General features: G+C 40.0%; 1 protein-coding gene across 3 annotated transcripts in view; it reads right to left on the bottom strand.

Annotated features, from left to right (window-relative positions):
- Positions 1-17,316, bottom strand: part of LOC149823500 (Pseudouridine synthase family protein) — a 179,633-nt gene that overhangs the window by 139,545 nt on the left and 22,772 nt on the right. The window lies entirely within an intron of this gene.

Raw genomic sequence — 17,316 nt, forward strand, 5'->3', positions numbered from 1 at the left:
TTTTAAAACCCACATTGATCCATATATGCACATAAGGCTTTAAACAATACATACTTCCATGTAATCATGTCACATATTTCAACAAGCATTCATGATTAAGACAACCAGCAGTATACTAACCAAACTCCCATTTAAATATCATAAAATGGAATACTATCATTCATCCATCCATCAGGATGATGTAAAAAAAAATCCCAGCACCTACTAGAAGAAATAGTCAGGCTTGCCACACTCGGCCTTTCGTCCTACTGTCTAAGTAGTCCACACTACTTAGACTGCTGGCTGGACTAGCTAGATGAGAGCATCCAGCACATCCCCTGCTCACATTACTGCACATACACAAAAAAAGAAACAGAAAAGAAACAAATAGGCTAGTCCCCTACGGCTGGTGGTCTTTATACAAAGAAAACACCATTAGCAGCCGACCATGGAGAGACAGTAATAGCATAAAAAAAATGCTAATAATGGCAGTCATCGGTACCCGGGCATCTGTTGACAGGGGGTGTCCCCTGCAAATCCTCATAACATTATAAATGAACAACATCTTATAGTGCATTATGTACTTGTTTTGGATTTAAAGCATGCAGAAGGTATACTTAAATTATTTCAGAAACATCGGTTTAAGAGTGTCACTATAAAACCCCAACTATCACCATTGTTATCATGAACTACAAATTGAAATTAAGAGTTATTTTGATACACTCCTAGCTGGTTGAGTCCAACCCTCAATACCTTAACACAATTCGGAGAAACCATAGACTTCAGCAGACCCATGATAAAAAAAATACTTCGCAGCCCTGAAGTTATGGTGAACCGAGCTGCCAATATGAGGCTCCCTCATACATACACCAAATTTAACCCACTGTTGCAACTTATTATAAAGCCTATGATCAAGACTATTGAAATCAATTGAAAACTGTAAAAAGATGCTACGCATAAAGTAACTTGCCATTCATGGTTTTAGTTCTATCAATACCCCTGTACAGGAGAAATCAGATTTTCTTTACGGGAATCGTGTTTTCCCCAAAATCGACAGATGAAACCCTAGATTGGGCAAATCAGGTGCTTCCACACTGATTCCCTAAATCACTACACACCCAACCCGCAATCGGTGTAGAGCACGCATGAAAAAAAATCAGGGATTTATATTGACAAGATAAACCCTCATTGTTGTCCGATTAGGGCTTCCCCTATAACCCCTCACATGGAAGATCCGAAGCCCCAATCTCACCGATTGGGGGTTTTTTTAGGTTTAGGGCTAATGTAAACCCCCAAACCCTACCCTCAAACCCTCATACAAGATCGAACCCACGTTCGATCCCTCACCCATTTCCGAGGACAGCCGTACCTGATTACGGTGATTTCCGGCGGCTGGTGGCTTCCGGCGTGAAGAGGTGCAGGCCGATCGTGTTTCCCCCCCCCCTTACTGCCGTGAAGGGCTCCTTCCTTCACTGCGTGCGCACCGGTCGGGAGAGGGAGGGAGGTCGAGTGGGGGAAACAAAATCCTGGATGTGGGGGTTTCCCCTCCTTTTCAACGCCGAGCTCCTCCCCCTTCCCTCCTTCTTCCGGGAAAAGAGGGGTTGGTTACGTTCGGCGTAACCTCCCCCTTTCTCCCTTCTCGCCTTTTTGAAACTGCAAGAATCGTGCTTGAGGCACGATTCTTGATTTTTATTTAAAAATGCTCGCACTCGGGTCCGGGTCCAAACCCTGCGACCCGCAACACCCGATCCAACATGAGCATGGATCCGGGTCTCTCAGGGCTAATGGATCCTCAGTGGATCCTTGCGGGTCCAACTGTGGATCCGACCTTAATGCCTGAGTATTTTCCTAATTGAATTCATTATAGAAATCCGAATTTACCACCCATTTATCGATTCCTTTATGGGTCCGGATATCGGGTCCTATACCCAAATCGACTAAATATACCCTAATTCTTCCGGATATTACATGTTGTACCATATCGCTGTCACTCACCGCGCATCCTATAACTGCAAGTTGGTCTGTGATAGTCTTCATCTTGTTCAGATATTCCATGATGGTCATGGAATCTTTTCTCAACATCTGGAATTCCCTCTTGAGAAAAACCATTCTCGCCTGCGAAACTTGTGAATATGTTTGAACCAATTTTTCCCAAAGTTGCAGAGCAGTACAATTGTCGGGAATGGCAACAAGGACCTCTTGGGACAAGGTGGAAGTGATGTATGCAACCACTGATTGATCTTTCCTTTCCCAGTTGAGGTACTCAACATTCTTGACATACACAATTGAACTTACTCCTTCGTCGTCTTTTTCTTCTCTCGTAACAAATTCGAGTGGGACGGGAGTGGTTTCATCAACGTGACCTAAGAGACCTTGACTCCTTATAAAAGGAATGATTTGTCTCTTCCAAATCAAGAAGTTTGAGGTAGTTAACTTTTCATAAACGAGTTGAGTGAGAAAACTTGAGGAAAGATTGGATGAAGAAGAATGAAGATCCATGAAAAAGGAGTTTTAACAAGAAAGGGAACCCCTTTTTTTTTTGAGTATTCACAGAGTGCTCAGTCTGCAGTCAGAGAGGTTTGTTGATCGCCTATTTTTTTTTTTTTTTGCACTGAGTAACTCAAAGATAGACGACCAGAAGCTGTCAGAAAAAAGACTGAGTTTTCAATGTGAATTTTACTTGTAACAGTCAGAACAAAAATGATACGAGAAAAGGCAAATGAGAGCAAAGAAATGAACAGATTTTTTGTGGCACGGCAGGCTGGACAGCAAAAAAATTTATTTTTTTTTAGATTTTAGAATCCCAGATTATATGTCAACTGGGGGGTATGCAGGAAAAGAGATTTGGATAAAGAGAGAAGATTCACGTGAAGAAGATTCACGTGAAACAGAAACAAAAACAGGAGATTAAAAAAAAATTGAAAAAAGGAGATTCACGTGTCCCAGATTTTATGTTGCAAGTCTGCCCAAAATAAAGAAGGGATACGCAAGAAAAGAGATTTGAATAAAGAAAGAATATTCACGTGAAGTAGATTCACGTGAAATTCACGACCTTTTGATGTACAGCGTTCACGTGAATCAAGATTCACATGAATCCTGCGTGAACAGATTAGGGATTCACGTGAGATGTGAATCCACTAAAGGAAGAAATGAAAAAGGTGGGAAAACAGAAAGGGAAAACGAGAGGTGGAGATTGAAATCGTGGTAGAGAAAAAAATCTGAAGGAAATGAAGGAAATGAAGGAAAGAATAGGCGAAACCTCAAACCTTGATTTGCCGCACCTTCGGAATCCACTTCAACCCTTAGCTGGATCTTGGCTCTGATACCATGTAAATTTTCCTTCTTGTTCCAGTATTGAGAAAGAGAAGAGAAAGAGAGAGGGAGAGAAAGGGAGAGATCGATTGCGGCTGTCACGATTTCGGTAAAAAAAATCGTGACCTAAACATGTATTTAAGTTTACATTACATTATGGGTCGGGTCTAGTATATCCAGACCCGATAACTAAATACATGATCTTTACATACATGGATGGTGACATGGATCGGGTCGGATCCTGCACCTTTTTCATGTTCCCCCTCTTATATCTAAAATGTTTTTCTAACCATTCTCTCATAATAAAGATAATATTTTTAAATGTTTTATGCTCTTTTGTATGCCCATTAGTGGCTATTGTAATCTTTTGTATTTGCCATTGTTTGGGTTGTGTATTGTCCCTTTGTGGACTTGTGTTTGAGCACTCTCTTGTTGTCTATTGTATGCCCGTGGTGGCCCTTTTTGTATTTCCCGTGTTTCATTACATTGTATCAGAGCAAGAGAGCAAGGTTATGACCATCTTGGTATTTGGCTTATATTGATGGATTCGGGATTCATTGAATAAGGGAATCTTAATTCGGTAAGTATTTTAAAATCTTTGTTCTTGCTTTTGTTGCCTATCTCATGCATTTTGTATGAGAGCATTTGTTTATGGTTTTTTAAAAGAAAATTTATTAAAAAATGTGTTTGGTGTTCCCTTAAAACCTTTTTGAAATATTCTTTGGTTGATTATAAGCACATGATTAAGCTCTTTGGAATTTCTTTGTATGTGTTTTCTTGTTTTTTCAAAATTTATTGTGTTTTTTATCCTTATATTGGACTTTTTTGAACTCATATTGGTTTTGGTTTTTCAATCTTGTTAAGTATTTTAAAATGATTTGAAATATTTATTTTAATAATGGTTTCGTGTGTTATTCACAAGTATGATCTTATGAGATTTTTCTTAAGTTTAAATTTTCTTTGATGTACTCTTATGTGAAACCTAGAATACTTTATGTATTTGGAAAATATTAAGATTATATGTGGTTGGGTCTTAGTGATCATGAATATCTTGTTAATTTTTAGAAATTTGAATACATGAATTTTTCTTATGATCAAGAATATCCTGTTTTTTTTTAGAAATTTGAATACATGATTTTTCCCTATTGATATATGATGTTTGTGCACTTGTGATTGTCTTACATACACATTGATAAATAAGTTTCTTTATTCATGTATAAGGTTTTGACCATGATTTTTTCATGCACAACTTGTTCTTTTATGGGAATTATGCACTCATCCTTGTGGAATTCATGTTGAACTCCATGAATACATTTTAAATGTGCATTTTCAAATTATTAAAAATATTTATGTTATTATGTGCTCTCTTGTTGGCCCTTTTAGTGAACCTTATGTAGGATGGCACTGGACCGGAGGGAAACGGGGCCCTGCCCCGCGTCGCCTCGTTTTGACCGAGGATGGAGGACATGAAACGGGGAATGGACTGGGGATGGAGGTTAAAATCAAAACTCGTGGAAGGATGGAGGTGGGGATGGACTTACTCTTGCCTCTGCCCCTCCCCGTCCTCGATACTTGTCAAGAAAATTACTATTATACCCTTATACATATTATAAAATCCTATATATATATATATATATATATATATATTCCTAACCTTAACGTAAACCCTTTCTGTAAGGTCCATGGTTTATTTTGTAATGATATTACGTAAATTGTGTTGAGATCGATGAAATTTTATTGATTTGGCAATTTTTGTAATTTAGCCTACTTTGAGATATTGGTCAAATCGTGTAATTTTACGTAAAAAGGCAATTGAGGGAAATCTAGAGCGAATTAACTTCCGAAATTGTTAGGGCAAGTTTGGAATTGGTCTATGGTGATTTACCCCGAATTTGAGGTCCGAACGACCAAAAAAAACCCGTCAGTGCATGTGAATTACGGGAGATCGCTTAGAAATTTAGCGAGGGCCTAAACGAGACCTAATTCGTTCAAAACGAAGATTTCTTTGCTTGAGTAGCTTTGTAATATCATTTACATTGATAATATAAAATAAAATTATTGCACATCATGGAAAACATTTGGAATTTAATTAAAAATAGAAATCGATATAAGAAATTATTTTTCCTTTCATTGGTCAAGGTCGACCAAGGCCGTATCCGTCCACTCTGGAGAGCCTTGGGACGACCCTGGCCATGAAACCAGCTGGTCACGTTGACCAGCTGGGTTAGTGGCAACATTGTAAGAAGACTTTGATAGCTCATAAAGGGAGGGCCACGATTGGCCCTACCCAAATCATTCAAAAAAAAATAAGAAAAAGAATTTAATAAAAGTAGCATAATGAGATTTTGTTTGGCATGTGTGGGGCGTCATTCTCTCTTGAAGAATGCGTGGGATATGGAGTGCTTGTTGCCTTGGGATTTAAGAGATCCCAAGGGCTCTTCTCACATCATTAGGTTAGACATAAGCCCATTGGATGCATGGGGCGGCAGCCCCATGGCATCTTTGTAAATTCTAAAAGTTAATTTCAAATCTCATATAATGAATGGAAGGGCTGGGCAGCGGTGGAAAACCGTGTTCCACCCCAGCCCTACATCTTGGAGGGGTGCTTCCCCACCCTCCATCTCAAACCCAACCTCTTTAAAACCCTTTAGAACAAGTCGAGCCCCCCATTTGAGGGGCGATTTTCCTAAAACCTCTCTCTCACACTCTCTTTCTCTCTCCCACTCTCCTCTCCCTCTCACTTTCTTCTTCCTTCAGTCGTGGGAGTGCCCCACCATTTTCGTGCAAGGAGCAGCTGCTACCTACCTTCCTCCTTTTCAACACTAAGGTGAAGACTCAACTTGGTTTGCTGAAGATTTCGGAGCAACATGAAACCGATGGAGCAATGCATCCATGCATGCATGCTCCAACGGTGGATTAGCCTGTAGAGCTTGTTATTTTTAGCTTTGATTCACTATGATTTATATTCGTTGGACTGTTGTATTCGATTACCTGAACTATGATTTATATTCGTTGGACTGTTGTATTCGATTACATTCAGGTTTCTTTTCCAATAACCTGTTTTTTTTTCCTTGCTCATGCTTTGAAGATGTGTTGGTTGTGTTGTCGCTCTCGTTGATGGATTTCGTTTCCTTTGGGCATCCGTGAGAGGGGTAGCATTGCTGGGGTGCACTGGACCGAGCTGGGCTCGTCCAGCATGCACCCAGCACCCGTTGGCACCCTTTTGCAATGCATGCAAGCACAGCTGGTGCGCTGCAGCCGTCAACACCCTCAATGGATTTTTGTTTGGCGCGTTGGGTTCAACCCAGTCCCAACACGTTGGGATTGGTGCTGCAGCCATGAGTGGCCTGGGTCACGCATGACCAGGCCCCCTTAGAAGAGGAGAAGCCCCTGGCCCCCAGCGTTTTGCCTTGTTATTTTATTTTTTTCGGTTCAGCATGGTGGGCGAGTTGGGTTAACCGAGTGATTTTAGTAGGTTGGGGCCAGCCTATGGCAGGCGCCCAACCCTCCTTAGCGCAGTTGTGCGAGCCGTAGGCTCCAGCTCATGTGGATGGCGGTCCGGTCCAGCGGACTAGACCCTTCAGCCAACCCATTTGCACCACTTTGGGGCTGGGCACCATGCGGGTGGCCCGCGTGCCCAGCATAGGCCATCAAAATTTTTTTTCTGTATTAAAGTTTAAATGTTTCTTTTATTTTATTTTGTTGGTATTCGTCTTGGGCTGAAGTGCTGGTCTGAACCATGGGTTCAGACCAGCACTACAGTCCGTTAGGGCCGGCTGGTGGGTGAGCCTAGACCCAGCCCGGGCTTGGCACTTGGTGCCAGCCCGGTTTCTCCTTTGTTGGAGCCGGGTGCGCGCCACTAGGTGCTGAGCACCCTTACCCCGTTCGGCTAACCTCCTGCTGCATTCAGGTCTGAACCAAAGTTCAGACCTGAGTGCGTTGGCAGTCGGGCTGGCACATAGTGCCAGCCTTGGTTTTCCCATTTTTGGGGGGTCAGGTGCCAGCCGCGTGGTGTTGGGCACCCAGGCCATGTGTGGCGCCAATTTTTTTTTTTTTGGTCCAGGTCTGAACCAAAAAGTTCAGACCTGTATATGGTTGACAGCGGTCTGGCCCTATGGACCAGACCCTCGGATCTGGCCCCTTTGGCACCCAGACCCGCAGGGTTACCCGCGGCTGTCACCATTGGCAGCCTGTTTCAGCCCCTACCGAGCCACTTCCGTGGTCTGGTCCGGACTGTGAGTCGGATGTTAAAATGTATCTCCCAAAATCGTTGATGTAAATATAAATATATATACTTATATAAATAGAGATACATTTACATATAATTCATATCTATATATATATCTATATATATATATATATATATATTTATATATATATTTATATATATTTCTCTTTTTTATTTTATGTTTACCCGATAAGGGTATAATTGTAATTTCCCCACTTGCGCATATTCCATTTGGAATATGTTGTACTTTTCTTTCTTTTTATTTTTGTATTTTCTTTATTCTTTTTATTTTTATTTTTCACTTTTCATAAAAGGTGCATTGGGGGGTCCCCCAATAGAGTCGTTGGGGGCTCCCCAACGACTCCTTTGGGAGCCCCCTTGCACCTCCTCTTTCTTGTATAAATAGGGGTGTTCCCCCCTTGTTTTTCCTAAGCTTGAGAGTCTCAAGCATTCGGTTCTTTCTATGAAATACATGCCATTGTGCATGTTTATTATTTTTACGCTTTTGCGTACTTTGTTCAAGTGTTGTGAGAGTGCCTTCGTGCACATCTTTTCTATTTTATTTGTGCTCGTATGCGTATTGTTTTTTCATAGACAATTTTACATGGTATCAAAGCAAGGTTGATCATTGAAGATCGTGGGATTCTCTATTTTCGAGTGCCTCGAAAAACGTGCCTTCCGATCTTTGAAGTTTGAAGTGGTGGATCCTTCTTCTCAAATATTTTAGAAGAATCTTGTGCAAAGTTGGTGTTGGAAAGATTGTGTTGGTACGCTTTTTTCTCTACCTCTTTACTCTCTAATAGGCGAAAAAGAGTCCCATTTTGCTCTTTGTTTCAAATTAAATGGGTCCAACTATCATGTTTGGGCCGGAAATATGGAGGCTCATATAAAAGGAAAAGGCCTGTGGGGATATGTACTTGGCACAATCCCGGAACCGGAACCCAAGATTACCATAGTAAATGGAGGCGAAATCAAGATTCTTGAGGGAGAAGAAAGAACCAAAGCCCTTGAAGAATATTCCAAGAAACACGATGAATGGGAAATGAAGAATTTCAAGATTCTTTCATGGTTCTTTTCATCCGTGGAAACCAAGATTAATGCCAACATTATTAAATTTAAAAAGACATCGGAAGCTTGGCATTATCTTGAAAAAATGTACACTTCAAGGGGTCTCTCTCATAAGTATTACCTTCAAAAGAAGGCTATCTCCCTTACTCAAGGTGAAATGACGATTAGGGAATACTTTGTCGATCTTTCCTCTATTTGGGATGAGCTTGCAATGCTTGAACCAAAATGGAGTGGAGAGGCAATTGAGCTCCGTCACAAGCAACTTGAAGAAGATCGGTTCTTCAATTTTTTGAATGGGCTAAGGCCCGAATTTGAGCAAATAAGGTCATCTCTTCTCTCCTCTTTTTCTCCCCCTTCTCTTGAAGATGTTCTCACCAAATTAAGTGGTGAAGAGACTCGTATGAATTTATGTAAACAAGGACCAAATGTTCTTGCGGTTCCTTGTAATATTGAAGAAAATAGTGAGGTCAATGCCGTATCCCGACCCGAAAACAATGTAAGAACCTATCGTCCCCCTCATTTTAAATTTCAAAATCAAGGTGAAAATGGTGGTCAAAGAGGAAGAAGGGACTATAGCAAAACCATTTGTCATTTTTGTAAAGAACCAGGGCATATCAAGCCCGTATGTCCCAAACTATGTCACATGGGTGCGGGTGCGGGTGCGGGTGCGACACGGGTGCGGCACAATTTTAAATTTTTTGGGCACGGGGACTCGGCAAAATATATATATATATATATATATATATATATATATATATATATATATATATATATATATATATATATATATATATATATATATATATATATATATTTTATTTTATTTTTAAAATGCCACAGGTGTCTGTGCACAGTCACAGACTGTGACTAGACTGTGACTGTGCCTGTGCACAGTCACAGGCACAGCACTGTGCACTGTGCACTGTGCACTGTGCACTGTGCACAGTCTGTGACTGTGCACACTGCAAAGACTTCACAGTCACAGTGCCTTTTTTTATATATTTTTTTTTAAATAAAAAATATAAATAATTAGTTTTTTAGGGACATTTTTGGACTCGGTCAAAGTTGACCGAGTCCAAAATGTGGACGGACTCGGCCTGGACTCGTTGACCGAGTCCGACTCGGCGTTGACCGAGTCCGGGCCGAGTCCGAAGCCGCACCCGAGTCCGCACCCGTGTCGGGGCGTGTCGACTCGGGTGCGGCACCTCCTTAGCCGAGTCCGTGTGACATAGGTCCCAAATGGAAGAGACTTCTTGCCATGGCTACTACTGGTGTACCGCAGAAGGATGAGGCATCTTCGAGTGGGACCCTTTCTATAAATCAAATAGTGGAAGCTCTTCAACCTCTCCTCAAGGGATCTACTTCCGATGCGGCCGTATCCACTTCTTCCTCTCCAGGTAAAATCTCTTGGCTTTTGGACTCCGGTGCATCCTTTCATATGTCCCCAAACATTTTTTCACTTTCCGATTATTCGAAAAATGGTTCTCCATCTTATGTCTCCACTGCAGATGGAACCTCTCTAGAAATTAAAGGAATATGTAATTTTGAAACTCAAGAATTTTCTATTCCAAAAATCAGATTTATACCTAAACTTAACTTGAATCTCCTCTCTGTGTCTCAACTCACGGACCATGGCTGTGATATTAAATTCTCTTGTAATAAATGCTTAATACAGGATCGCCAGACCGGAAAATTGATTGGGGAAGGCTTTAGAAGAGGAGATTTATACTATATGGAATCTCTTCAAGTTCCAAAAGTTTTGTGTAATGTTGCCCGACATAAAGATATAAATGTATGGCACAAAAGACTTGGTCATCCTAATATCACCAAGTTATCATATTTACATTTTGCAAAAAACCTATGTAAAAGCTCTTTTTCTTGTAATGACTGCATTCTCGGAAAAATGCGAAGCTTACCTTTTGAGCAAAAAACTATGTTCTCTTCTAAAACTTTTGAAATTGTTCATTCGGATGTTTGGGGACCTGCACCTGTTGTTTCAAAAGGAGGATTTTCTTATTACGTTATATTTGTGGATGATTTTTCCAGATATTCGTGGATATATTTTCTTAAGTTTAAACATGAAGTGTTTTCATGTTTTAAAAATTTTCATTCAATGATTAAGAATCAATTCAACAGCAACATAAAGATATTTAGAAGTGACTCTGGAGGAGAATATCTCTCCAATCAATTTAAGGTATATCTTAAGGATCACGGAATTATTCACCAAAGGTCTTGTCCTAAAACACCTCAACAGAATGGGTTGGCTGAAAGAAAACATAGGCACATTATTGAGACCACTAGGACCCTTCTTATATCTCAAAATATTCCTAAAAACTTTTGGGCTGAAGCAGCTCTTGCTTCTGTTTATTTGATAAATCGCTTACCATCTAGGATATTAGGGAAAATATTTCCCTTTGAGGTATTACATAAGCTTGAACCTGATTATAATAGGTTAAGAGTCTTTGGATGTAAGTGTTTTATACTTACAGATAAGAATGACAAGCGTTCTCCCAAGGCTATTCCTTGTGCCTTTCTTGGTTATTCCGAAACACAAAAAGGTGTTCGTTGTTATGATCTTAGAGATGATAAGCTATATGTCTCTAGAAATGTAACTTTTTTAGAAAATGAGTGGTTTTGAAAAAAATGTTTCTCAACAAGAAAATTTTGATTACTCCTTATTTGACTTATTGTCTAGTAATGATGATATATCTAGTGATGATGAGGTATCATTAAACCATGATGAGGAAAATGATGCAGATATTGGTGAACATAAATCACTCAATGAACAAGAAAGTAGAGTTCCAAGTGAGCCTATAACCTACTCTCGTAGAAACCAAGACACCTTTAGAAGTGCTATTGATCAATATAGTGAGCTTTCTCCTATTCTTGACCATAGAAGATCTGAAAGGAATAGAAGACCTCCAACTCGTTTTGTATCTTTTGACTCTTTTTCACCTCGATATAGGGCTTGTCTTAGTGCCATTCACTCTTATTTTGAACCAAGAAATTTTGAAGAAGCTAAAAAATGCATTGAATGGCAAGAAGCCATGCAAAGTGAACTTAATGCTCTTAAAAGGGCAGAAACTTGGGATTTCCAAACTCTACCTACAGGAAAGAAAACTATAAGCTGTCGGTGGGTTTTTAAAGTTAAAACTAAGAGCGATGGCTCTCTGGAAATGTATAAAGCTCGCTTAGTTGCAAAAGGGTATGGGCAAGAGTATGGAATTGATTACGAAGAAACCTTTGCCCCTGTGGCTCGAATGGTTACCGTTAGGTGTCTTATTACTATTGCATCTATTAAAAATTGGAACATTTTTCAAATGGATGTTAAAAATGCCTTCTTAAATGGTGATCTTAACGAAGAAGTATATATGGATGCCCCACCAGGCATGATAATTCTTAAAGATAAAGTTCTTCGTCTTCGTAAGGCTCTCTATGGTTTAAAGCAGGCTCCCAAAGCCTGGTGTGATAGATTTACTAGTGTAATGTTAGAAAATGGTTTTTCCTCATGTTATACTAATACTGCTTTGTTTACTAGAAAATCTAATGCAGGGATTGTAATTTTGTTACTTTATGTTGATGACATGTTGATTACAAGTGATGATGTTCAAGGAGCCAAGGGTATTAAGTCCGTCTTGACTTCAAAATTTGAGATGTCAGACTTAGGTTTTCTGACATATTTTCTTGGAATTGAGGTTGCATATTCGCAACGTGGTTATTTTCTATCTCAATCTAAACTTGCCTGCAAGATTATTGACAGGTCAGATATTTCTGATGACAAAATATGTGAAACTCCTGAAGTTGTGGGAGCAAAAATGAAGATTGACGACGGTGTCCCTCTAACCGATCCTACTCCTTACAGGCAGTTGGTAGGTTCTCTAATGTATCTTAGCATTACTCGACCCGATTTGTCACATGTTATACACATCGTCAGTCAGTTTCAGCATGCTCCTACAACCGTTCATATGAGTGTTGTGCTTCGCATCATCAGATATTTGAAGGGAACGGTAAATAAGGAAGTATTCATATCCTCTTCCTGTGAATTGAAATTGCTTGCTTATACTGACTCAGATTGGGGAGGTGACCCTAGTAACCGTCACTCCACCACTGGTTTCTTTGTTTTCTTAGGTGAGTCCTTCATCTCATGGCGATGTAAAAAGCAACAGAAGGTCTTCCTGTCATCCACTGAAGCCGAATATAGAGCCATGGCATCTACCACCATGAAAATTGTATGGATTCGAAGTCTTTTGGAAGATATGGGAGTGTTTATCAGAGAACCAACAAAGCTGTGCTGTGACAATAAAAATGCAATTTATATAGCCAAGAATCACACCTTTCACGAGCGAACAAAGCATATAGAGATGGACTGCCATTATGTCAGAGAAGAATACTTGAAGAAGGTCATTGATCTACCATACGTAACGTCTGAGTATCAGCTTGCTGACTTCTTCACCAAAGCTCTATGTTTGCCCAGGTTTCATTTCCTCCTTGGCAAACTTGCGGTTATCACACCGTAAGTTTTAGGGGGGGTGTTAAAATGTATCTCCCAAAATCGTTGATGTAAATATAAATATATATACTTATATAAATAGAGATACATTTACATATAATTCATATATGTATATGTATCTCTATATATATAAATATATATATTTATATATATTTCTCTTTTTTATTTTATGTTTACCCGATAAGGGTATAATTGTAATTACCCCACTTGCGCATATTCCATTTGGAATATGTTGTACTTTTCTTTCTTTTTATTTTTGTATTTTCTTTATTCTTTTTATTTTTATTTTTCACTTTTCATAAAAGGTGCATTGGGGGGTCCCCCAATAGAGTCGTTGGGGGCTCCCCAACGACTCCTTTGGGAGCCCCCTTGCACCTCCTCTTTCTTGTATAAATAGGGGTGTTCCCCCCTTGTTTTTCCTAAGCTTGAGAGTCTCAAGCATTCGGTTCTTTCTATGAAATACATGCCATTGTGCATGTTTATTATTTTTACGCTTTTGCGTACTTTGTTCAAGTGTTGTGAGAGTGCTTTCGTGCACATCTTTTCTATTTTATTTGTGCTCGTATGCGTATTGTCTTTTCATAGACAATTTTACATCGGACCAGACTCTCCTAATAGACTCGGCAGTCTGGTCCGAAGGACCAGACCTGCAGTTTTAGGTAGAACCACTCTGGCAGCAAGTGTGCGAAATCCATCGGCACCCTTGCAGCCCCGTAACCCCATCAAACCAGCTGTCAATCCTTTTCTTTTTAAGGCCAGCACATACCTACTTCTAGCTGAACCTTAGTAGGTCCAAAATTCGTGTTTTTGTCTTGCCCCGCACCCTTTCGCAATTCGGTTAGGGTGTTGGCATGCGTGCACATGCCTTGGGATGCCCCTGTTTCGGGTATAGTATATATATATATAAGTGTATATATATTCATTAAGGGGTATGCAGTATTGAAAGTACTCGTAAAAAGGTAAATATATATATATGTATATATATATATGCCGACGTCTGTAAGCTTCGTGAAATATATATATATATATATATATATATATATATATATATATATATATGTTAATGCACGTAATTGAGTGTTTCGGTGCGACCGAATGGACATATGACAGTCCTGTGTCCCGTCCAAGTGTCTCCTCAAATAACTTTACACTCTGAACTAGGTATGAGTTCCTTAGTGTTATTTTACGTTCGTCTTGTCAAATGGTTCGTTTCGAGTCTGCAGGCACGGCACCCCGAACCGTGGAAAGCCAATGTAATCCCCATTAGAATGGGATATTTTCAGAATTCACCTTTGACACGTGTGTGTGTCGTACAGTGTAAGGAAATTACTCACACCGTGGAAATGCTAATGTTATTCCCATAAGATGGGAATATCCCAGATTCACCGTAACCCGTAAGTGTGTTGAATCACGTATGATGGTCTTTCGTGTCGCAATTGCATCTTTCCCTGCAAGAGCGACGATCCACCTTGGAAATGCGAATGTAATTCCCATACGCATGGGAATATTGTTAAATTCAATCTCAACACATAAGAACGCCAAATCATGAATTTCCCTTACAAGAATGATTTCATGTTATGTTTCAGCTATTTGAATGATGAAAATTGATGAAATTTCATATGCATGAAACTGTATATTTGTTTGCATATTCTTTGTCTCTCAGAAATGGAATCATTTAATGCATCTGTTTTTTATAACCGTGCAAATGATAGAAAATATATGGTACTATTACACTTTGCACATGGCACATCCTGACACTGGTACTGAGTAGTGCGTACCTCGGTTGGTACATTGTTTGAGGCATTGATGAGTGCACAAGGTGCACTTACTTCATGAAATGAAAAGACTGAAAGTTGAACACCATAGGGTATGAATAAATATGATGTGTTTTAGACTCAGTTGGAGCCCTTGGGCAATGGCCCTTTTGTTGTGAGCGGACTCATATGTGACTATACCCTGAATTAGAAAAGAAAATAATATGGTGTTGTGACCGCTTTCACGAGCGGTGTGCTCTTGTTGGCCGCGTAAGGCTGAGCACGTGGATGGGCAGACCAAGTCTTCATTTTGCGTACCCCTCGGGGACCACGAGGCAAAATCCTCGTTGAGAGGTATGACTGAACAATGAGCCTAAAAAAAGATAAACCCGCTTCGCCCCATTCACAAAACGGTTCACCTTGGAGAGGGTGGATGGTACAGCCCTGAGTGACTTGTCGTTACTACGACATGTGTTTTGACAGGAGTCGTAGCGCCTTTTGGCCTCCAGTCACTCAGAGTCAGGGAGGTCAAGGTTACCTTTTTAGGACCTCACTACTGTAGTAGTATGGATTGTAATCCTTGCCTATGCGAGAGTTTTCTCCCAGTTGCATGTTGCTCGCATGAGATTTACTCAGTCTGTAGCATCCACGGTTACCACACTAGAATTTGAATAACAGACGTCGGGTGCATGTCTCACAGAATGCGAGGTTCCTTCGCGTACCCGAAGGAGTAATAAGAAGAACTTAAAGACTAATCAATCATAGCTAACTTATTGTAGTTGCTACTTTACTTGTTCAGTAGTTTTCTCTTCAGTTACTTCACTTGTTCAGCTGTTACTTCAGTTACTTACTTGTTTAGTACTTGTTACAGTTCTGTTTCTGTCCTTAGTTACTTGCTTACTTACTTCAGTTCTGTTACTTCTTCACTTGTCACGTACGCACTTACCTGACACTGACACATACACTTGTTAGTTCTTTTTCTGCTTCCTGTTGGATTGTTATATATATATATTGTGGTTGTTTCTTCACCACCTCGCGAGAGGACTGACCCCGTTTTATGGGGATGTAGGTGACGAACAGGGGAAGTACTGATGCGACGACGCATGATGGAGGCTTGGGGACCCACACTTAAGCTGCAGATCCTGTCCCAGTGGTTTTGGGTGTTGTTGGGATATTTTGGACATTTTGTACTCTTGCTTTTTGTAAACTTTAAATTGTTGGGTTGTATACCCTTTTTACGTTTGTGGTTATACTTTTATTTATTTACACTGTTGTTTACTTGTTGCACTCACCTGTAGCCGTCCAGACTCGCGGCTTTGTTGTTTTCCTTACACCTTGTTTTCCATTGTTTTCTAGTAAAACCTTTCAAAAAAAAATCACAGAAATTTTAAGGATTTTACAAAGTCGAGGTTTGGGGTGCCACACTTTCTCCTTCCTCTAACGAGCTGCACGAGCTCCCATTTCTCGCCTCTCCCTCCTCTCCTTTCTCTAACAGCAGAAGGTGGCAGCAGCGAAAGGACCGGGGAAACAGAGCCACGCCTCGCCTCACTCCATTTGGACTGAAGATTGAGGACATGAAATGGGGAATGGACAGGGGATGGAGGTTAAAATCAAAACCCATGCGGGGATGAAAGCGGGGATGGAGTGCAAAATTTTGAGATAGGGCGGGAGTGGAGACCTTGTCCCCTGCCCCCACCCCGGTCCACTACCATCCCTACCCTTATGATTGTGCCCACTTGGGAGGTGTTTATTATGAGTGTACTTATTGCACTTAATGATTTGTGCCCTGCGTGCTTAGTGCAGCATAATCATTAATAATAAAAAAATATTTATTGAAAAAGGTTTTTGTGAGGGCTCTCTTGGAGACCTTAGTGGCGTTTGTGTCTTGTGATTGTGTTATTCCTTGGACTCATGGCCCTTTAGTGAATATTATCTTACATGTTTTACATTGTGTTACCTCACATGGGATTTAAGTATTATGCTTTTTGTACACTTAGTATTAATAAAATATTAATTTATTAATCATGAGAGCCTTCTTTGTGTGTGCCCTTTGTGGGTTTTATAAGTGTGCCATTTGTGGTTCACTTTTTTGCTTGTCCATTTTGTATCTATTGGTGGACATGCTTGTTCATAGTTGAAGACTCTCACTGGTGGACATTTTATCTTGTCATATGATTGCATTTATTGCATGTTTTTTACTAAACTTGTTTAAAGATTCAAACGCTTGTTATTTCACTTGATTTGAAACTTTTGTCAAATCGGTTCTTGTTTCCTTTATCCTTGGAATGTGTTTTTTTTTCTTGCACCTCAATGTTGTGGAGCTAGAGTTAGTTGTTGAGGTGAGTTATTTGTGCACCTGTATCTTCTTGTTAGTATAGATTGTTAAGTTTATGAATGTTGTATTGGCACTTGTCTGGGCTCTAACAGTTGATTGACCTCTAGTTCTAAGAGTGAGTTATATCACT

The sequence above is a fragment of the Nuphar pumila genome, chromosome 10, assembly GCF_984573655.1.
Source record: "Nuphar pumila chromosome 10, dmNupPumi1.hap1.1, whole genome shotgun sequence".
Classification (NCBI taxonomy): domain Eukaryota; kingdom Viridiplantae; phylum Streptophyta; class Magnoliopsida; order Nymphaeales; family Nymphaeaceae; genus Nuphar; species Nuphar pumila.